We start from the raw sequence: 24,144 nt of genomic DNA, 5'->3' as shown, positions 1-24,144 counted from the left end.
ATATGCAGCTTATGTTATACTAAAAATAAACAAGTGCTACATTCATACAGATAAATGGTCAAGTTATTTAACAATTTTGAAGCTTTTACTATTTTTCACAGAATCCTTTTTAAACAATGTATCTATTCTATAGTATATTAACCAACTAAAATGAGATTTTATACATATCTTGAAATATTTATCATAATGCCCTGGTGAATATGTTAATTTGTAGAATGTCTGAAGACACCCAAAACATTTGAAAGACTACTAAGCATGAGAAGTAACAGGTGGGTTTTCTTAACAACATTAAAATATTTACATATAAAGGTAACTTATAAGTCATAACACTGAACGCACTTAAAAAGCTTTCAAAGGAAATATGGATAATAAACAGGATTTTTTTAATTAGAAAGAGACAAATTCCTGTTAAACCACAGCTACTTCAAGCCACCTGGCTATTAAGAATAGTGCCTCTAATACCATTAACTCACAGACATCTACCCTTCCCCACCTCTAATATCATTAACTCACAGGCATTTACCTTCCTTTCCCCCCTCCCCGCATCTCCCTTCTGTTCTGAAATGTGATTTGTCCTTTTCATATGTGTTCATTTTTTTAATTGTATCCTTTGGTATATATGGTTGTGACTATTTTCTTCCACTATTTGATCTGAGGAAGTGGGTCTGGCCCACGAAAGCTCATCATCTAATAAACCATCTTGTTAGTCTTTAAAGTGCTACATAGTCCTGTATTTTGTTTTGGCTATTAAGAAGAAATGGTTTTATGAAAGTTGACATATGCTTTAGCTTTTACTATGACCTAAAGCCAAAGAACCAGCTCATTACTTATGATAAAAATATTTAAAATAATTTTCACCATAACAGTTAAAGAGAGGGATTAAAATGGAAGTTTTAAATTTTCCTGAACAGGTTTTAGACTCTTTCAGTCAAGATAAGACATTATTCGGAAGCCCATCTGCTTTTGGGGCTTATCCCAATCCCAGTCATGTAGAATGTCCAGGAAAATCAATTCCTGAATTTGATATGCCATTCTCTCTCTCTCTCGCTCACACACACACACACACACACACACACACACACACACACACACTTTAAATAATATCTATGCAGCATTTTCCATATGCAAAGATAAGTTATCAGTTATACTAGCATTAAAACAACATTACATGCTCCTTCATCTGCATAAATGTGCAGCAGAAATCATACAAATTTTAAATGGATTCTGTCCATAGAACTTGTTATAATTTTGGCTCCACTGTAAAATTCAAGCGTGAGTCAGTTGATCATGTGAAATACAGACATTTAAGTTCCAGGCACTACATTTCAAGAAAGATGTAAAGAAATTGGAGAAGGTCCAGAGAAGAGCAACAAAAAATGATTAAAAGCCTAGAAAACATGACCTATGAGGAAGGACTGAAAGAACTGGGTTTATTTAGTTTAGAAAAGGAGTAGACTGAGAGGGAACATTGATAGCGGTTTTCAAGTATCTAAAACGGTGTTACAAGAAGGAGGGAGAAAAATTGTTCTCTTTGACCTCTGAGAGACAAGACAAGACAAAAAAAAAAACAACACATTTGAAGGTCACTTTTTTTCTGTTTGCACTTTTCCCAAATCTTATAGATCTTCCAGCAAATCAAAATGGGGTCTGAAGACCTAGAAATAGTTAAAAGACATGCAACTGACAAGCTCTTGCTCTTAAAATAACATGCATTTCCTGCAGCAGTCAACTATTTGTTACATACATCAAGGAAATTCTGCTCCTAGCAACTAACAGAATGAACACAACTGACTGTGCTGTGTGAAACCCAGCACACTGCTGAAAATAGCAGACTCTGAATGTTCCAAACTGGTGTTTTGAACTGAAACTTTCAATGGTATGGAGGTATGAAGAATTCTTTCAACAGCTCAATTAGTTTTATAAAACTAATTATTAAAGAGGAGAAATGTTAAGTGATAGTGAAGGAGTGAGGAGTAGCACTGAAAAGTGTTCCTACTACAACTGACTAAAGTATAAAACAGTTATGTCCAAATTATGGCTGCTACATAGCATCTACAGGTTGATCCTCTTTAATATGGACTTCACTTAACTGGTACCATCTGTGAGTGCTTCACAGCTGGATCACTCACAAGGAAAAGCCAAGGGCCCTGTACTGAACTTTCCCCCCACCCTCAGAGGTTCCAGAGCGCAGCAAATAGCTCGTTTGTGGTGGTCAAGTAAAGGCATTTAGGAGGAAGAGTGGAGACAGTAGGCCACTAGGGCTATGTCTAGACTGCAGGCTTCTTTCAAAAGTGAGGTGAGGCCACAGGGGCAGGAAGGGGCTGGTGACTTAGCCAGGAGTCCCATGCCCAGGGGACGGGGTGGAGTGGTGGGCGGTGCAGTAGGTAGTTCTGGCCCCTGCAGCTGGGAGGTAGCAGGGATCAGCAGCAGCCACAGAGCTTTGGCCCCGGCCGTTGAGCTTGGGGTCCAGCAGTGGCCGCAGAGCTCCAGCCCCAGCTGCAGAGCTCCGGCCCCAGTAGCAGCCAGGGGGCTCCAGCCTCAGCAGCAGCTATATAACACTGGCCTGGAGAACTATGGCCAGGCAGGCAGCGGCAGTGCTGGACTAGAGCCCCATTTGGGAGCAGCAGACCATGCTGGGAGTGACTTCCCCTGGTCTGGCAAATCCCCTCATTTGGGGCCAGTCAGGTCTCAAGGGTGCCGGACAAGGGAAGATGTAATAACATAAAGAGAAGAGACATTTCAAACTCATCTTTCCCTTTTCATTGTGACTGTAAATCCAGTGTAACTCTAAATACAATTCTTAGCAGCACCAAAAAAAAAAAAAGTTTAAGCCCAGAACACAATATAGTACAATACATGACCACCCTTTCAAAGCTCGCAACTGTATAACTCCAGGTTGGGCTCTTGTTATGCTCCTTGTGTTCAAAGAAAAGACAGAAGACTGACAGGTCAAGTCTGCTCTCCAACCAACACCCATTCAAACTAACAAAAGCACATTCAACACTCATTTTATACCTGGTGAGCAGGTAGTTGAATTTTACTTTGGTGCTGACAAGGTGACCAATGTATGTCTTGATGAAATAAGAGGTAGCAGGAATCAGCAGCAGCTATCATTGCTGGCATTTCTATATTGTCTATGGTAATCTGCCGGTCAGGAAAGAGCCTCCCTACTTTCAGATTTCTCAACAGTCCTTTGATCTTAAAGATGTGTCATACACCTTTCCTGACCAGTCCATGCTGATATCTGTGAAGCATCCCGGGTGATCCACCAGAGCTTACATAATCATAAACCAACAGCCTTTTCTGTTGATTTACTCAGTGACAAGATGTCCTGATGCCAAACTAGGGATAGTGACAGGGTATTATCTATTGCCCCTCTGCTGCAAATCCATCCGCTATGTGCTGCTCTCTGCCAAGAGTCAATGCTTTGGAGCAAAAGACAATTAATGGCCCTCATGACAATGGTTCCCACTATGGATTTTCCAACTACAAAATGATTGCTCACTGACCAGTTACAACCCGACTTTATAAGTTTCCAGAGAGTAACTGTCAGTGAGGAACTGATGTGAATTTGGCATACATGCAAGATGATGGCCTTCCAAATCCCAAACTTCTGAAACCACTACTCATCATCCCAAACCTGCATTGTGACAAATTCCCACCAGTCAGTACTCATTTTTCAGCCCCAAAACAGCAATCCACAATCTGCAACTGTTCCACGTACGCTGTCAACTAGCTTGATTTTTCACTATGTCTCGTAGCAAATTCACTACAAATAAATCAACGCCTCTTCCATTGTTGCACTACTTATAATTCTGCAAATACATGACAATCATGCAGCCCATATTTGCAATGTTCATGAGACTAGCAGAAAGCACTGTAGGCTCCATGCTTCCATCAGAGAAAGCACTGTAGGCTCCATGCTTCCATAGTGGATACTGAAAAGTGCCATGCATGTTTGTGGGATTATCTTTTTTTAAAAAAGACACAAAATTATGAGTTTTGGATGGCATCATTCAATGGAGAAAGTTGCATGCTGACAACTTGACCTCTAGTTCTGAGAGACCCCTGGGCAAATCATTTCTATCCAACAACACATGGCAAACGTTTTGCCAAAACATTGTGCTAGATGGCAACAGGTGGCACACTTGGATATCTTCTTGGTGAGTATGTATAATGCCAACACAGGCAGCCAAGAATACATACACCCAAGTGATATACAAACTTTGACAGCTGTATGCCAACATAATTTGCGTCAACCAAAATTTGTAGTGAAGACAAGGCTAGGGCTGTTTATTAATGAAAAACTATAGTATATGATGATTTTGCCTTTAACCCTTTCTGGAAAACCTGTTATTCTTACACTCCTCTGTCTCAATCTGTTTTCAAGGTCAATGCAGCAATCCTAGAGAATATTTATTATTGTAATCATTTGTTCGGTCTTTGCCTAGAACTTGTAATTTTAGTTGCTTGACTTACTCATTGTTTATGGGAGAGGACTATTGAAGATAAAGTAGGATTTCCTTCCAGCTTTTGACTGATTTTCCAATAAGTAAGATTTTATGTCTGAGAGTCCTGTGAAATCTTTTAATGCCATAACTGCTGTACCACTGAATCCTCCTACTTGCAATGACAGTCATGCTCAAGCATGTAACATGAGTCCAGTATGCAAAGTATTTGCAAGACAAAATACAGGTACTAAAGATTTGAGGGCTCTCTCATATTTCATTACAAGCTTGAAAATATGCCATTACAAGCTGGAAAATATAGCAGGGAGGAATGAAAATGTGTTGTTAGAAAATAGACTACTTTTCAGTGAAAACAATTCCATTTCTGAACAGTCGGATACTGTAAATTCAAAGTTTGAAATATGAATGTCTGCATAGTTTTGAATTGGACACAAAACTTCCGTCAAATGTTAGGGAAAAATAATATTTGGTCAGGATCTGCAGGAATTCACCTGAAATTAAACAGAAACATGTCGAAAATGTGAAAAAAATACCTGCTTCATCTTACTCTCATCATACGTTAAGTCCTACTAAATTTACTGCTAAAATATATTGGGTACATTTTTAAAATTCATAAATGACTTATAGCCTTTGTAATATTTTCAAAATGTAGGTAATTAGGAGCCCAGGAGAGTATGTTTATACTGCAAGAAAATATCCATGGTTGGCCCATGCCAGTTGATTCAGACATAGGGAGCTGTTTAATTGCAGTGTAGATGCAGTATATCCCAGAACCTGGGCTTGAGTCAAAACCCAAACACATATACCACACTTAAACAATCCCTTAGCTCAGCATGTCGGGTTGAAAGGCTCTGGTCAAGACCGCCAACCTGACTGTTAAAAGTCCTGTCAGTGGCACAACGAGGGCTCAGGGCTAAGGCAAGGGATTGGAGGGGTGAGGTACAGGGTTTGGGCTCTGCGATGGAGTTTAAGTGTGGGAGTGGAACCCAGGCTGGGGCAGGATGTTAAACTGCAAGTAATTAAATTTTCAGCAATGACAAGGTTACACGTAGGGTGGCAGTCTGCTTCCTGGAAGCCAGAGCGTATGAGAAGCCAGCTTTTAAGCCAGCTCCCCGCATGAACTGGCTCCCACCTGCTGCCCTGTGCAGATATCTCTGTAACAGGGTGGCAGGTGGCTTCCCAGGGCATTTACTACTGTCATCCCCACTGCAGGAGGAAACTTGAATTAAAGTAGGTCAACTCCAGCAATGTCATTAATGTAGTTGGAGATACATATCTTAATTCAGCCTTCCCTTTTAGTGTAGACCTGGCCTAAGATGCTGTAGAATCAAACTTGATTTTCAATCATTTTATTTCTTATGAGTTCACTTTGTTTTATAAATATAATATGGAAATTTCAAACTTTAACCTGACCAATTTCTATCAGATTCTCTACTGACCTAATCCATTTCCAAAAGGATAAACCATTTTTAAACAGTTGGGCTACGTCTACACTGTGCTGTTTTGTGCAAGAAATATGCAAATGAGGCGAAGTGTGGAATATCGCCATGCCTCCTTTGCATAATTAATGAGCATCTGCTTTTTGCGCAAGAGGCTTTTGCGCAAAAAGCAGCCATCTACATGGCTCCTTTTTCCACAAAAACTCTCTCTTGAGCGAGAGCCATTCTTCCACATTTTTTGCAGGAAGAATGGCTCTTGCGCAAGACGGGGTTTTGCGCAAAAAGCAGATGCTCATTAATTATGCAAATGAGGCATGGCAATATTCCATGCTTCACCTCATTTGCATATTTCTTGCGCAAAACAGCACAGTGTAGACATCACCTTGATAGTAACATCTCTTGATCTTCAGGATTAATAGGTTATGTACTTCTTATTGATGATCAGCACAAATTAAGCTATTAAAATGACAACATTTACAAGTAAGCTACAAAAATCATGCTTTTATTCAATAACACCATTTTAATAAATAAATAAATAATCTCACCTAGAGAAGTGAAAGTGTTGGAATGTGGAAGTTCACTTTACCTTACTAGCAACCAGAACAGAAACCCTTACAGTTTTGTATGCTAATTTATGGTTATAGTATAGCCTCGTGAAATGAGGTTTACTGGAACAGTCAACAAAGGCTTCCCTTGTCGACCGCGGCGCGTCCAGACTGCCACACTGTGCCACCAAACAGCTGATCGGCACAGCTCAGTGGCCATTTTGAAGTAAATGAAGCTTCATTTTCCTATGTCCAGTAAACTCATCTACATGGCTCCGTTGACAGAGCCATGTAGTCTAGACATACCCTCAGGGCTCACATCAATGACTGTGACATCATTTTCACAAGCTCTACTACCAAGAGGCTGGAATCACAAAATCACGTGTCAGGCCAAAGCCCCTTTAATTAGACAGTGACATGAACATTTAAAGATATGGTGTCATGACCATGAGGGTTAGCCAGCAGCCTGAGGACTAAGGGGTTAACTATGTCCCTTACCTAAGCCAGGTAGAGTCAGCCAATAGGAATGCAAGTAGGAATTTCAAACTGAGACAAAGGAATTTTGGGGTTCTCTCTCCTTTGTCTCTGGGCAGTTTCTCCCAGCTACTCAGGGGGACAGACATCATGTCTGTCTCCAAGAAAACACTCTTCACTATCTGTAAGTAGGATATAGTTTTGATACATCCGTTTTATTGTTTTATGGTTTGGGAATGGGAATCTGACGTCCGTGCATTTAAATTTTTTTTTTCTCTTTTTTTAAACTAAGTTTTGGCCCATGGTAAAATCTCCCCATGAGTATATTAATTGGTGACTTTTCCATCTAGTCATTATCCTTGTAACAGGAATATTGTGGTGATAATAAATGTTTTTTTCTCTTTTCTTTTTATTAACCTGGTATTGGTTAATTTTTGTGTCCTGGTTTTACTTTAGGGGCTGAGAATTCCCAAGTGGTCTCTCCCTGGTTTCCTTATCATTACTTGGGTGCTGGCAACTGATTTTTATCCCCAAAATTTAGGTTTTTAAGATTTTGGGGGGAAGTTTTATACCAAAGCCTGGAAAGATGAGGTTTTGGAGTACTTTTGTGGGCCCCCACTTCTGCATTTATTGTGCCAGAGCAGGGAAGAAGCCTTGAGTTATGGTCTTAGCAGAAGATTGGCAGATCTCTTCCTATTCCACCCTTCTGTATGAGTGGAGGTCCAACTGAATCAAAAGTTTATTTTTAATGCATACAGAGCCTTCTTTCAAACCAACCACAGTTTCAATTAAAAAAAGGCATCTCAAATGAGTTTGGAAAGAAAAATCCATCTCCAACTTTTCCTTTTAAAAAGGGCAAGGACAAGCATACATTTTACATATAAACTTCTTTCACTAAAATGTGAAGCAAATGAAGAGTTAGGGATTCATCTTCATCTTTCGGATAGCATCCAAATGTCTCATCAGACCATTCGAAAGTTACTTACTGAATCAAAGAACTCAAAAATTTATCTCCATGATGAGTCTAATTCAAAGACAACAGAATTCTTATAGCATAAATATCGTAATTCTAAAAAACTTACACTTCAGGTAAGATAGTAAGCAATGTTATCATATATATTGAATGTTAAAAGATTTTAAATACGTTCATAAATACAGTGGGTTTGTCAATCAAACTTCATCCTGTTGATCGTGGACTACTTGTGAAATTACAAGGATTTAGGCAGTAGCCATTAAAATATTTAGTTCTAAGAAATTATAAAGTCAGCACGCCAACTCATCATAATTTGCATCTAATATGCTGTACTAATCCAACTGAAATCATCTAAAAGGGTGACTGGCCCAGGGTATTTTTAATAGTATACATAGTCTTTCATCATAAGTTACCAGTTCATATATCACCCAAATTGACAGTGATTTGAAAATTACAATGCATCTGCTATCTGTGTATTTATGTTAAAAGCATTGATAGTCTCAGTCTAATATCTAGACAACAGATATAGTACACAAAAAAACCACTTTTACTATTTGGCACCTTTATGGACAGTTTCAATTAGCATTTAGATATCATGGTGCTGAGAGCAGGACAGAAAGACAGCACAGACTAAATACTGATGAATAAATATACAGAATAAAAGTCATTGCTGTGTGTCAGGGGCTAGTCTCCATACATTAGGACAAAATAATATTGAATGGGAAGAATTTGTTCCACTGCAATTCCATGCTATGTGGCTGCTTTCATCAGCTCAGCATTACAAAACATTTAATTAAAAAATAAAAACCTAACAGCTCAACTGTCAATTTTCTCATCTTTACCATATATAGCCCTGCATATGTCAAAATGATGAAATATGTACTATTAGTTGAGTCTCATTTGGTATTAAACACAAAAGTCAGTTTAAGATTTTGTATTTCATGGTTCTATCAGTAGGATTAAGTTGAGCTGAGCAGAGATGTGCAGATTCCTAAGAAGGTATGGTCTCTCAGATTTAAAATAAATATATAAATCCAAGTTAAATCAGCAGAAACAGCCTAATCAGATTAAGTTTGTGAACCCTGGACTACTGCAGGGTTTTCCAGCAGCTCAGCAAGCTTAATCCACAAGTGGATAATACAATACAAAGCACTTCTATTAAATATTCCTTTGCAAGACACTAAACCTATCACTCTGGGAAAGGAAACAAATATCTGTGGAGAATTAACAAGGGCCTTTGAGCTATTTTCCTACTAGTGGAATAACTGAGATGATAATCTTTTCTCTCATAATAAACATCCCTCTCCGATGCCAACAATGTACATCCATGGACATCTGAAGCAAGGAAATTGTAGCAAACACTTAAATATCTATTGTCACAGTAATATCTTCAAGTCATTTTCATTTCCAGTAGCTTTTATATACTAATATTAACTTAAAGGAACCAACTTTAGACCGAAGCTATCTTATCATTGTCAACTTACCTCTCCTCTTCGCTAGGTATGGCAAGTCTCAGAAGAGAGAGAGCACATTCTTCCAAATATGTAAAGTGGTTGTGTGAATAAAGCAACCTGACACTCATTAAAATCAAAGCTCATGTAACTGAAATTTCACCCTTTGATGATTTTCAACATACACTGACAGGTTCAGGCCTTAGGATAGGCATAGATGCATATCTGAATAGCTAGAGCCACCACAGGATACAATATTTGTTTTCTGTTTTCTACAGATTTCCTGCAAAGCCAGGCTCTGGGGACGTGGAACATGAATTTTAGTGCATGCATACCTTGATTGCCGTAGGTACCTTTATAACAGATTTATTCATGTCCCTGCAGGAACAACTGAAATGGGAAGGAGGCTGTACATAATCCCACAGTGAATCCCAATACAAGTTCACATTATTGTGGCTTTTACATATTAACACAGACATAGAGGTAGAAGTAGAACCTCTGTGGTCCAGGAGTCTCTTAAGGTACAAATGCTTGAATTTATCCTTTATGCAAAACAGGGTGAATAAAAGAATTAAGCAGCAAATTTATCTCTATTGTTTCTTTGGTGGTAAGACAAAGCTCTGTTTTTTAAACATGGTCTTTATATTAAACTGCTTTAGTTTGTTTAATGGTATACCTTAGAGAAATAACATGGGTGAGGTAAGAGGGGATTACTTATCTGTAACTGTTGCTCTTCGAAATGTGTTGCTCATTCAAATTAGGTGCGCGTGAGCTGTGTGCACAGTTCCTGGAGCGTTTTTTCCCCAGCGGTACCCATCGGGTTGGCAGGTCGCCTCCTGGAGAGGCGCTGTGATAACAACGCATAAGTACCCCTGTCAGCCCTTCCCCTCCTCAGTTCCTTCTTGCCAGAAACTCCGATGGGCAGTTCGAATGGACATGAGCAACACATCTCGAAGAACAACAGTTACAAGTAAGTAATCCTCTTTTCTTCTTTGAGTTGTTGCTTATGTGCAGGGATCGACAAATCCGCTTATTTACTCACCCGTGGTGAGTAGATTTCAGCTAGTCACCCCATTCACCGGTGGTTCACGCATGCGCGGTGTGGGACTGGAAAGTGGTTTTCACTGCGGTTTGTCGAGCCCTGCTCACGTGCATTCGAATTAGGTGAAATCCTAGCCAAAACTTGTGGAGGTGGGGTCGGAGGTGCGACCCAGAAATCAATTCAAGTGACTTCTTTCTAACATGCTTTTATTTGATTACATTACAGAACTGAACTTAAAACTGCAGAACCCAGGGCTGCGTCACTCCTGGCCTGCTACGTAATGGCATAATGTGCAGTGAACGAATGGACCAAGGACCATGTGGATGTCCACAGATATCTACAATCGGGACTTGAGCCACAAACGCTGTAGAGGATGCATGTGCTCATGTGGAGTGGGCCGTCATGTGAGGCGGGTCTTTGCCTGCTAACACGTAACACTCCTTTATACAGGATGAGACCCAGGAAGATAGCCTCTGGGCTGACACTGGCAACCCTCTCATCCTTTCCGCAAATGAAATAAAAAGATGGGACGACTTGCGGAAGTATCTGGTTCTGTCTATATAGAAGGCTAATGCTTTCTTGGTATCAAGAGAGTGGAGGGCTTGTTCCCTAGAGGACTTATGGGTAAAACACAGGCAGGTATATGTCTTGGGACATATGGAAGGTGGACATTACCTTCAGTAGAAAGACTGGGTGAGTACGTAAACTCACCCTATCTGCTGAAAAGAGCAAGTAAAGGGGCTCTATCGTCAGCGCCTTGAGCTCTGATGCCCTACTCACTGAAATGATTGCCAAAATAAATGCTACTTTAAGGGAGAGGTGCTTTAGCGACCACATGGCCAGAGGCTCGAAGGGTGGGGACATGAATTTGGTAAGTAATAAACTGAGGTCCCACTGGGGCACCGGCAGTTTCACATGTGGGAACAGCCTATCTACACCCTTAAGGAACCTCTTAACCAAGTGGTTCATGAATAGGGATCTGTTTCCTTCCCCCACCCTGTGGAAAGCCGACATAGCCACTGGGGCACCCTAATAGATGCTGTGGAAAGGCCAGTCCGCCTTAGCCCCAGGTGATATTCTAACACCAGAGGGGTGGGTGCCGTACTAGAATCTACACTTGTATCCACAGCCCACAGTGAAAATCTTTTCCATTTAGCTAAGTACGCTGCCCTTGTAGCAGGCTTTCTACTACTCAGTAGTAACGATCTCACAGCCTCAGAACAATTTAGCTCTGTACCAATTAGCCATGGATAAGCCATGCTGTTAGACAGAGGGATTTGATGTTCGGGTGATACAAGAAACCCTCCCCCCACTCTTGAATGATCACATCTGGGATAGTAGGTATGGCTTGAGGCTTGTCCTGGAGTATGTCCAGGAGAATCGGATACCAGAACTGTCTGGGCCAGTCTGGAGCTAGTAAGAGGACTAGCACTTTGAGTCTCTTGACTCTGACGAGAACCTTGTGGATCAACGGGAACAGGGGAAATGTGTAGAGCAGTCCCTTGGGCCAATAGGCACTAATGCGTCGGACATCCTTGCACACTTCCCTTTCTTGAGTCCACCAGTGCAGTGACTGGAGGACTTCCTTTGGAAGCGACAGCACCAAGTCCCAATGCGCTCGATTCTGGTTGAATGACTAGGGCCAACCATGCCTGCAATGGCCTGAGTCTCAGTCTGGCATGGGGAACCACGTGCAAGCATGACGCCATATGGCCTAGTAGCCTCATGCAGTTTCTTGCCGTCGTAAGGGGGGATAGCTGAAGTCCATGAATAATGAGCATCGAGGTTGTGAATCTGGTCATGGGGAAGGATGCTCTGCCTGCAATGGTGTCCAGACATGCCCTCACAAATTGTATGTCTTTCAAGGGAGTTAACATGGACTTTTCCTCGTTTATCAAAAGTCCCAGCTCCCCAGAGACTTTATAATGTCTATGTGAAGAAGGATTAGATCTCTTGATCGTGCTCTGATGAGCCAGTCGTCCAGATACAGTAATACTTGCACTCTTTGTGTTCTGAGGAAAGCTGCTACTACTGCCATGTACTTGGTGAATGTCCTGGGGATGGTGGAGAGACCAAAGGGCAGGACTGTAAAATGGAAATGCTCGTGCCCTACCATGAACCTAAAATAGTGCCTGTGCATCAGCTGTATGGCTACATGAAAATAAGCACCCCTTAAAATAGAGGGTTGCGTACCAGTATCCTATCTCTAACATGAGCATAATGGAGGCAAGCGTGACCATCCTGAAACTCGCTGACTTTATGAACCAGTTGAGGTCTCTGAGGTCCAAGATGGGTCTGAGACCCCCTTTTGGTTTGGGGATGAGAAAATATCTGGAATAAAATCCCCTCCCTTGGAAACCCCTTGGGACCCTCTCTACTGCTCCTCTGGAGAGAAGGGAGAGCACCTCCTGCCTTAAGAGGGCTTTGTGAGATGGATCCCTGAACAGGGATGGGGTAAAAGGTAAAGAGAGGAAGGGGATAGAGTAACCCTCTCTCAATCAGGTCTAGCACCCATCTGTCTGATGTAATCCTGGCTCAGGCCTGGTAAAAATGGAACAACCTGTTCCCAAAGGGAGGGACTAATGTGAGATCTGGTACATGACCCCCGGGCGCATCTTCAAAAGGGGGGCTTGGAAGGTTGGTTGGCAGGAGGGCCTGCACATCTATCCACATCTCCTCTAGGTTGCCTTCTCCTATTACAAGCATTATTCGGTCCAGAGGTGTTGTTATTACCCGTGTCTGCGTTAGGATGCCTGCGCCTCCACAGGTCTAGCCTATAGAGAGGGTATTGTGGTCTAGCGGATGCCCTGGTATTAAGTGACTGTCTCTGCGGGGCTGGTGTATGTATTCCTAGAGTCCTAAGAGTGGCCCTCACGTCCTTAAGGGTGTGGAGTCTCAAGTCCGTGCTTTGAGAAAAGAGGTCCTTTCCCTCAAAGGGTAGATCTTGAATGGTGTTTGGGACATCCTGGGGTATGCCTGACACCTGTAGCCATGCACCTCTGTGCATGACTACCCCCGATGCCATGGTTCGGGCTGCCGAGTCCACAGCATCCAACGCCGCTTGCAAAGCCGTGTGGGCTATGGTTCTGCCCTCATTAGTCATGGTGGTATACTCTTGTCTAGAGTCAGAGGGTAGGAGGTCAAAAAACTTGCCCATTATCTGCCACATGTTATATGCGTACCAGCTGAGTATCGCCTGCTGGTTTGCGATGCGTAATTGAAGACCCCCAGTGGCATAGACCTTACACCCCATTAGGTCTAGACGTTTGGGCTCTCTGGAGTTAGGAGTAGGCCCTGGTTGCACTTGCCCTTCCTTCTGAGTCGCCACCTGTACCACTATTAAACCTGGGGAATAGAGGTGCTCGTGTCCTGTTTGCGGGACGAAATACCTTTTCTCTACTCCTATTTGGGTAGGCGGGATTGATGCTGGGGTTCGCCACAGAGTAGTCGTGATCTTAGCCACTGTTTTGTTAAGAGGCAATGCCAGTTTTGCTGGGGTATCTGCAGTCAATATGTCTACCATGGGGTCACCGTCTTCAACTACTGACTTCATTTGGACAACTAGATTGGTAGCCAATCTACCCAGGAGGTCTTGGTGCGCGCGAGCATCCATAGACGGCATTGAAGGTGCTGGGTCTACCAAGGCTTCATCGGGTGATGATAAGGAAGACCCTCTGTTGCAGTCCTGTTGTTTCTCCACCACAGGCTGGCGGTGGTCAGGCGCCAGTTCCACTGGAACGGGGGCTGTAGTCATCCCCCATTCCATCTCATCTCTGGGCTTCTGCCTTAATGGACTTTGCCTAGTATCTGCCTCAGGAGGCCTTGACACTGAGGCTGAAGGGTATGCTCCCGGTTCTAGGGACAGTCGACCCTCTTGATGGTGGCACTGGACCTTGCCATTGGGGATAGGCCCAAGGCGTTCAAAAAGGCCAGAGTGGTTGAGCTTCTGGAGGCCAAGTTTGCTGAAAGTCCCCTTGTCTGGATAGTGCCGGGAATGAGAACAGTACCAAGATGAGGTCCTCCATAAAGACTTGGATGGTAGTGATTCAGCTTCTGACTTGAAGAGTATCGGATGCAGACCATGGCGGTGCCGTGGGCGGAGCCTTGGAGCGGTGATACTGTCTGAACCTCTCCATGGACTCCTAGGTGGGGGCATGGTGGCTGGTGCCAGAGGATCAGTGCCTGGCACCCTTTGCAGCACAGCAGGTGGAGCCTCCTCCGGTACCAGACAATACCGACGTTGTAGCTGGCAGCACCGTTTGATGTAGCATCGTAGTGGGTGGTACCAGGATTGGTGGTGCTGACCAGGATCTGTGCCCTGCCGTTGTTACCGGTACCGCCAAGTCCCCTGGTGCCACCGGTGAACACTCTTGGTACTGAGGGAGCGCGGGCTGAGGAGGAGACATTGTGAGCTCTATCAGCTCTTGCGCTGCTTCAAAGGTTTCTTGCGTGGATGGCCTTTGCAGCTGTATCTTCCCCAGACTATGTTCCCGCACTGTGTCATCTTCCCGTCGGCACTGAGGGGACCGGGAAAATGAATGTAACCGGTGCCGGCTCTCACGCAGTCTCTTGGCTAGAGACCTCCCACTACTGTCTCTTTTCTTCTTTGACACCGGAGACTGGGATCAGTGACTCAGTGCCAAAGGCTTCGGTACCACAGTACGGAGAGGTCCCAGCTGGGTTTCCCGCACCGATGCCGGTGCACTACGCATCGCACCTTCCTTCTCTGGTGCCAGTTGAAGCACCGACTCCATTAAAAACAGGACTATGCAGCACTTTAAAGACTAACAGGATGGTTTTTTAGGTGATAAGCTTTTGTGGGCCAGACCCATTTCCTCAGATGTAATTGTGGAAGAAAATTGGCATGACCATATAAAGAGCTCGACAAATCCGCTCTCCCACTCGCGCGTGATGAGTAGATTTTGGCAGCTGGCAAGCTGTGATGAGGTGGAGTCGCCCCACGGCGGTGAGGGCAACCCACCCTGCACTTCAACGGCGCCGACCCCCGTACTGCATGGGCAGCGTGGCATTCTGACAGTGATCTGCGCCGCTTGTTTCTGTGCAGCCACCCAGTTGAGCAGCGTGCAGGGGGGCCGAGTCCTGGGATGGGAGCCAGAAGCGGGGGCGGGGCCGCACGTAAGCGTAGGGCGGGGTCAGAGTGTGCATGCATCCCTGACGCCAGGGGGAGGCTAGAGACTGCCGCATTCAAAAGGAAAGCAGCGGAGGAAGGCAGAGGGGAGAGGAGATGGAGGAGAGTAATGGAGGGAGAGGGGAGAACAGAGGAGTGAGCCAGAAGATGGCGATGGGCGGAGGAGTGAAGGGTGAGAGCGGAGGGGGACAGGAGACAGAAGAGGTCAGAGAAGGCAGGAGGGAGACGGAGAGTGGAGCAGAGAGCGGAGCGTGGGGCCAGAGGATGTGAAAGGAGAAGTGGAGGTAGGAAGCAGCCCAGGACAGGGCTCCTTAGTGTCTTCAGGATGTGAAACTGTCTGATGTCACAACCTATACTGGAACAGGATACTACACTCTGAGAGGCTCTGGGAGACATACCCATAGTCTCCTATAAGACAACCACTTAACCTCAGGATGATTCTTACCAACAACCACAGGACATTCCACACTAATACCAACCCTGGAACTTTCCCTTGCAACAAAGCCCATTGCCAGCCTTGTCCACATATTTACTCTGCTGACACCATCATTGGGCCTACCATGTCAGTTACAAGATCAAAAACACATATTCCTGTTCATCCAGAAATATAATTGATGCCATCATGTGCCAACAGTGTCTGTCTGCTATGTATATTGGACAAACTTCTCAGACACTTTGCCAAAGAATCAATGCACACAAAACAGACATCAGACAGTTTCACAAAGAAAAAACAGTTTCTTGCCATTTCAACCAGACTGGGCATTGTCTCAATGACCTTACTACATGCATCCTGCTTTAAAGAGACTTTAACACCAGACTACAAAGGGAAGCCTCAGAACTGTCATTTATGCTTAAATTTGACACTTTACGAATGGGCCTTAACAAAGATGCTAATTATCTTACCCATTACAAAGATAGCTTCCCCAATTATCATCCCTAATATCATTATCTCATAGACACTAACCTCCGCCCCTCACTCTCCTCTATTCTAAAATCTGATTTGTCAGTTTTATATGTGTTCACTTTTTTTGATTGTATCCCTTTGGTATAAATGGTCATGCCAATTTTCTTCCACAATCTGATCTGAGGAAATGGGTTCTGGCCCATGAAAGCTCATCACCTAATATACCATACTGTTAGTCTTTAAAGTGCTGTATAGTCCTGTCTTTTGTTTCAGCAAGACCAGACTAACACGGCTATATCTCTATTACTAGACTCCATTACAATGAGTTTTAAGCGGGAATCTCTCTCCCTTTTGGTAATTGGCTTAAAACTTCTACAGATTTTACAGGAGTCCGTCAAGTGGGCCTCCCCCAGGCACTTTAAGCAAGAGTCATGGGGGTTTCCACGCGACATCGGTTTAGCATAGTACGCACAGGGTTGAAACCGTGCATATCCTCCCCCGAAGGGAAAAGAACACTCAAACTACCTAAGTACTAACTATACTATTAAATGCAAACTAAGACTAAAGAACTATTTACAAAGAACTCTGATCACTGGATTAACAAGTCAACAAGAGAAGCTCCAATAACCATCGCAGGCGGTAAGAAGGAACTGAGGAGGGAGAGGGCCGACGGGGGTACTTATGTGCTGTTATCGCAGCGCCACGCCAGGGAGTGACCTGCCATCCAGACGGGTACCGCTGGGGAAAAAATGCTCCAGGAATCATGCACACGGCACGTGCACACCTAATTTGAATGCACATGAGCAACCACTCGAAGAAGATTATCTTATTCAACCAAATTTTGTTGGAGAGAGAGCAGCTTTCAAGCCACACAGAGCTCTTGTTCAGCTCTGTGTAAGCTCGAAAGCTTGTCTCTCTCACCAACAGATGTTGGTCAATAAAAGATATTACCTCACCCACCTTGTCTAGCTAATATCCTGGGACTGACGCAGCTACAACTACACTGCAAACAACCATGTTTTATTGATCGTACATTTTATAGGCGACACTTCCACCTACATCAGAACAGATGAGCATTTAAAAACAGATAGTATTTTGTTTTAGAAAAATATGGTACATAAGATAATGTCATACACACAGCATTCTACTTATGGAACCATTACATTACAAAATTGTACAGGATTTAAGTCTTAAAATCCTATGAAAACCTATATGACTGCCATGAATAGAAATGGGAGATGGGGAAGAGAGCATACAAGCAAAGTTATATTTTAAACTGAAGTTGTGTCTATGTACTAACTTCTTCCACAAAGTTTTAATCTATTAACTGAATTATGAATCCAAGAAAATCACTTTGCCATGAATATACCATTTCCTTCTTGTCTTTATTGTCAGAAATTTAGAGGTATAAGTTTTCAAAATGCCATTTAATTAGAAATGGCTTACCATACAGATTACATTTACTGTAGTTTAGATTGTCTTACCGACAGATATATCCCCATAGACTAATATTAACAGGTACCTTTTATCTAGTCTGTTCATCTTGGATGAAAACATACAAGTAGGAAGCTGAATAATATAGATGTTTCTTATCAAGTCTTCACAAATGAAAGCTAAGGAAAACCATGTGATTCTCATCAATCACTGATTTTGTTATGCAGATATTTGTATTACATTAAAAACACTTTAGAACTACAAGTACAAAATGAAAGCCACATCTACTCCTTTACTATAAATGTGATGTCAATGTAAAACATAAGGCCAACAACATTTGCAAATGGTACAAAGAACAGAAAACATACACAGTCCTATTTCCCTGGACACAGTGGGAGTCAAATAACAGAGGCAATTTACATCCTGACCATTTTTAAGCACTTTTCAACAAGCACTCTACCTACAAAGCACACTCTATGAATATTCTCAGGGCCACACATAATGTCTGGATATCTTCCTGGGTCTCTGTTGCTTCTAAAGTATTCCCACTGTTCTTTACATATGCACAGTCCCACAAACAACAAATCTCCCAGCCCCTTTCCCACATCTGCATTTAGCCCACAGTACAACACTTCCCTACCTATAGAGTTGTACGTAGCCTGTGTTTGGGGTCATGGCTTCTCCAATGCTGTACACTTCTGCCCTGCTATGATAAAATAAGTTACTTACCTTGTGCAGTAACAATGGTTCTTTGAGATTTGTCCTCCCATGGGTGCTCTACTGTAGGTGTCGGGCTTGTCCCGGCACCGCAGATTAGAGATCTTTTTCAGCCGTAATCTGCCGGACCACGCATACGCGTCTTGTGCCTTTTGCACCATTTCTGAGCGCACAGTCCCACTTCCGCCAGTTCCTCCTGAACCTCAAGAGTCTGAAAGACATAATAAACAAGGTACTCTGAAGAGGGGAGGAGGGCTGGTCATGGAGCACCCACAGGGACACGCATCTTGAAGAACCATCGCTACTGCACAAGGCAAGTAACTTCTTCTTCTTCTTCTTCGAGCAGAGACCCTGTGGGTGCTTCATTGTAGGTGAGTTCACAGCAGTAGCCTAATTAAAGGACGTGGGATTCGGCATTATCGCCCTGCTGCCTTGGAGAGGTCAGCTGAGGCAACTGCTGCGTCAGTCATAAGGAAGTTAGGTATAGCGTAGTGTTTAGCAAATGTAAAGCCAGAAGACAATGTAGCTGCATGGCAAATATCTCATAGAGGAACTCCCTTGAAGAAGGCAGTTGAAGTTGCCATCGCCCTCATTAAGTGGGCTCTCAGTGTGCAGAAGAGGCTTATTCTGGAGCGAGTAACATCGTATGATACATGTGACAATGAGTCTGGATATGTGCTGTGCCAACAAAGGATGGCCTTCGGAATGTTCTACAGTTGATAATAGGAGGCTCTGAGACTTTCAAAAGCACTGTGTCGTGTCAATGTAGAATGCTAACGCTCGACGGACGTCCAAGGTCTGGAGTCATGCATGTTGTACCGAGAAATGTGGTTTAGGGTAGAATGTGGGAAGAACTATTGGTTTGTTTATGTGAAACTCCAAATTTATCTTTGGTAGAAAGACTGGTTGAGGACGCAGTATTACTCCGTGGGGGGTAAATACTGTATAAGGTGGTGTTGCCAAGAGGGCAGATAGTTCCCCAACCCTCCGCGCTGAAGTTATTGCCAACAGAAAAACCACCGTCATGGTTAGAGTGGATAAATCGCAAGTTGCCAAGGGCTCGAAAGGGGGTCGCATTAAGGCATCCAAAACTAGCTCCAGGTTCCAAGGGTCCGCAGGCTGCCTGTGGCATGGGAAGAGATTAACCAACCCTTTCATAAATCTCTTTGCTATAGGTGGGAAAACACGGAATAGCCATCCACAGACTGAAAAAAAGCAGTGATTGCCACAATATGCACCTTAAGAGAGGAGCATGCAAGGCCAGAATATTTGAGATCTAAAAGATAAGTCCAAAATGCGGTGAATAGGGACCGAGTAGGGGTCCAAGTCTGCAGTGGAACACCATGAACAAAAGTGTTGTCATTTATGCAAGTAAGTGTTGCGTGTATTGGATCTTTTATTATGTAACAGAAAGTGTTTGACAGCTTGGGAACAACTCATCTCTGTTTGTTGGAACCAACTAGATACCATGCTGTCAGAGCGAAGTGGTCAAGTTGAGGGTGTATTAAGCACCCATGGTTCTGCGTCAGCAAGTCATGATGTTTCGGAAGATGATATGGAGGGTGGACAGACATGCAAAACAAGTAAGGGAACCATGTCTGTCGTGGCCAGAAGGGTGCTATCAGTATTACTCAGGTTCCTTCGATTGTTATCTTCTCCAGAACTTTGGGAATGAGAGGAGTAAGTGGAAAGGCGTATAGAAGGTTGTGGCTCCAGTCACATAGGAGAGCATCTCCCAAGGACCTCAGTCCGATTCCGGCTCTTGAGCAGTACTGAGGACACTTCACGTTGTGGTGCATGGTGAAGAGGTCTATAGATGGATATCCCCAGCAGTGGAATAGGGTATGGAGCACATCTGGGTGCAATTCCCATTCGTGATTTGTCAAAAAATACCTGCTGAGGGCATCGGCTGTGACATTCTGGTCACCAGGGAGGTACGCTGCAATAATCGTAACTTTGTGTTGGTTGCACCAACCTCCCGAACAGCCCTTTCCAATAGCCTTCAGTACTGCGGATGTAGCAGCATGAACCACTATCATATCGGTGGTCATGCACAGAACATCATGGCTGCAACAGGCAGCAGTGCCGAAGGACCTCCTGTCAAAGGTCAAGGACCTTCCCTTTCACAGACAGAGTCTCTTTGCAGCAAAGACAGCCGAAGTCCTCCATTCTGGCAAGTATTCCAGGACAATATTCAGGACTTTGGGCATGTATACACCGCCATATCGCTGGAAACATTACATGCCACACCAAAAACAAAGGCCATTCTCACACCCAATGCCTCATTACAGACAACAGGAACACCTATGGACCAGACAATGACAGCAGAAAAGATGACCACAAATGAGAGTGCCTAACCACCAGAACAGCAGGCAAAATGTTTAACGCCGTGGTCGAGGGACTGCAGACTATTCCGCTGACTGCTCACCATCGAGCCACAAATTCACTTTTTTACCATCGCCTGAGGCTATTCCACCAATGATGGGCCTCTATCACCACCGACCAATGGGTCCTACAGCTAATTGCTTTGGGCTACACCATCCCCTTTATTTCACTTCCTCCTCCCATCCCTCCCTTCCTATACCTCTTCAGGGACCCATATCAGGAGTCTCTCTTGAAACAGCAGGTGACTTGTCTTCTATCTATCAGAGCGGTGGAAAAGGTACCAGATGAGTTCAAAGGCAAGGGATTTTATTCCCAGTATTTCTTGACCCAGAAAAAAAAAAATCGGGGTTGGAGGCCAATCCTTGACTTTCGACAACAAAATCGGTACCTTTGCAAACGATGCTTCAAAATTTGAGCATTGCACAGTGGAGATTGGTTTACGTCCCTTGACCTACAGGGTGCCTACTTTCATGTGACCGTTCATCCAGCCCACAGGTGTTTTCTACATTTTAGGTCAGTTCAGAGCACTTCCAGTACAAAGATCTGCTTTTCGGTCTTTCATCAGCCCCCATGGTTTTCTCAAAGACATGGCGGTAGTGACTGTGTACTTACAGCATGTGAGAATCATCATATTCCTTTACCTTGACAACTGCCTGATCAGAGCACCATCTTGAGATGAAGCACTTCCGGCTACCAACATAACGAGGACCGTATTCGAAGCACTTGGTCTTATAATCAACATTCCAAAGTCATCCATGACACCTCAACAGTCCATAGAGTTTATAGGTGCACGCCTCGACTCCACCATGGCTCGCGCATACTTACCAACAAACAGGTTCCAGTCTATTCAAGACCTGATACAGGTTCTCTCCATCAGTCCCAGAACCGCTATATTTACCTGCCTACAACTCATGGGACACATGGCGTCTACGACATACGTCGTAGCACACGCGAGGTTGCACTTCGGATGCCTTCAACATTGGATTGCCTCGATATATATGCCAAACATCCACGACGTCCACAGGAGGGTCATAATTCCTTGTCACATAAAGAAATCATTAGCATGGTAGACCATCCTCAACAACTTGATGGATGGAATACCCTTTCACTGACCTCAACCAACCATGCAAAATACTACCGGTGCGTCACTGCTAGGATGGGGCGCCCATCTACAAGACCAACAGATCCAAGGATGCTGGTCCGCTCAGGAGCCTTGTAACATATCGACCTGCTCAAGTTGAGGGCAGTCATCAACACCTGCCGACACTTCCTTCCTCTTACCTGTGGTCATATCATTCATGTCCTTAACGCCAATATGAGAATGGTATATTACATAGACAGGGTGGGGCTCAATCCCAATCCCTTTGCATGGAGGCAAACAGCCCGAACAGAAGGTAAAATCTGGCTAGCGGATCCTGGATGGGATGACAGGTTGAGCCTGGCAGATGTGAATCAGATGCGGATCCACATTTATTTTCTTGTAATTTCGACAGGTCTTTATTTACAGGACAGACCACTTATTCAGAAGTTACAGAGCAAACCTCTTCCTTTATATATAGTTACTTATGATATTGATGTCACTATACAATGCATCACACCTCTTGGTGACTTTTAAGGATGTAAAAACCACCTACAATAGTTAACTTTTTCACTCATTAACCACAAGCTGTGAACAGCAGGGACTTCTCTGGTCCGAGCCCTGCCATGGTTGCAGGGGCTGCTCCAGCCCACCACATGCAGGGTTCAGCCAATCAGGTCTGCTATAGCCATGGGCTGTGCTGACCAGGCCTGCTGTGGCTAGGGGCAGAGTTCAGCCAGCAGGGCCAGTTAACCGGTTACCTTGTACATCCCTAAACAAATCCCTGTATAGCTTGCCTTATCCATGTACAACTTATTCTTTACCTCATTTCACAGTCCAGGCTTACTTTATTCATTGTTACCTTGTCTATCCTAAATGGTTCCTTTATGGTAAAAAAAAGTGTTACTCCTTATTTTAGTTAATACAGACATTCTGTTTCCAACCTTTCTAATTAGTTCTCCCTATGAATCAGCACCAGTATCCAATTACTCATGTCAAGTCACGTCTGAATTAAGTCTTAAGAAAACCCAAAAGTAGCTTGACTTGAGATAGCTTCAAACAGATCTAGACCCACACTGAATGCTTCAAAATCTGCACTTGGACTTTGCAGTTTAGATTTCTCTCTGCCTTGTAGAGAATATTATTACAACAGGTATTCTTATACACAATTGCTCAGATAGACCCCTCCCCTCCCACTCAGTAAATCTCAGGAAGAGGGAATAGGAGGGAGAGGAAATCTCAGTAAGAGTCCCCCACTTTGTTTCTCCAGGGAGGTAGATTTTTGGCCTGTTCCAATAAACATGACACAGAATTCACCCTCAAAATATACAGGTCTCAAGACAACTCAAAGAAGCCAAGAACTACTAATGCTTTGATACTAGGGATGTCTCCTAAGACAGCAGTGTCCCTGAAACTCTTCTTAAAGGGAGACCTCTAGCTAAGGCTATGTCTACACAGCAGAGATTTTCTGGGATACCGCCAGTATGCCGGAAAAGCTCTGCCACGTCCAAGAACACGTCCGCATTTTCGGAACAGTTTCCAAAAAAGCAGACACGTTCTTTCAGCATCCCTGTATTCCCCATTGTATGAGGAATAAAGAGGAGGTTTTTCCAAAATTTGGCCTCATGTAGACAGGCCAAATTTTGGAAAAAGATACGCAAATTGTGGTTTGCAATTTGCATATCTTTTTCTGACTTTTCTTTGTAGTCTAGACATAGCCTAAGAGATATTCCACAGAAATCCAGTTGGGCTCAAGAAGTGGAGGGATGATGTGCACCTAACATAACATACCAACTCCTGGAGAAGTGCATGGGCCAGGTAAGAACAAACTATTTGAACATCAAAGGTATCTCCATGTAATTAATTTTGGATAAAGTAGTCTGTATGGAAATTAACAGCATTTGCCCTGAAAGATGGAAGTAATTGTGCAATTCATTCCAGATCCTGAAGTTAGAGCCTCCATTAGATGGGTGCACAGACACATACAAAATATGTGTGCATCCTAAGGGAGGCACAAGTATTGCTTTGGTCAAATACTTTCCTCTTAGCTATAAATCTTTGGCACATATATACCACATGCAAAT

The 24,144-nt window shown here is 43.6% G+C and overlaps 1 protein-coding gene and 1 long non-coding RNA gene across 5 annotated transcripts in view; one reads left to right on the top strand and one right to left on the bottom strand.

Moving 5' to 3' along the window:
• Nucleotides 1–24,144, bottom strand: part of TENM1 (teneurin transmembrane protein 1) — a 1,699,828-nt gene that overhangs the window by 485,810 nt on the left and 1,189,874 nt on the right. The gene's annotated exons all lie outside the window — the stretch shown is intronic.
• On the top strand, nucleotides 1,783–10,758 carry LOC112544528 (uncharacterized). Its single transcript, XR_012907011.1, has 3 exons — nucleotides 1,783–1,884; nucleotides 9,630–9,696; nucleotides 10,619–10,758. It is a non-coding gene; the product is annotated as an uncharacterized LOC112544528 (long non-coding RNA).

Source organism: Pelodiscus sinensis, chromosome 13, assembly GCF_049634645.1.
Source record: "Pelodiscus sinensis isolate JC-2024 chromosome 13, ASM4963464v1, whole genome shotgun sequence".
Classification (NCBI taxonomy): Eukaryota; Metazoa; Chordata; order Testudines; family Trionychidae; genus Pelodiscus; species Pelodiscus sinensis.
Note: the sequence above shows the minus strand (reverse complement) of the source record. Positions and strands in the feature narration are given on the sequence as shown.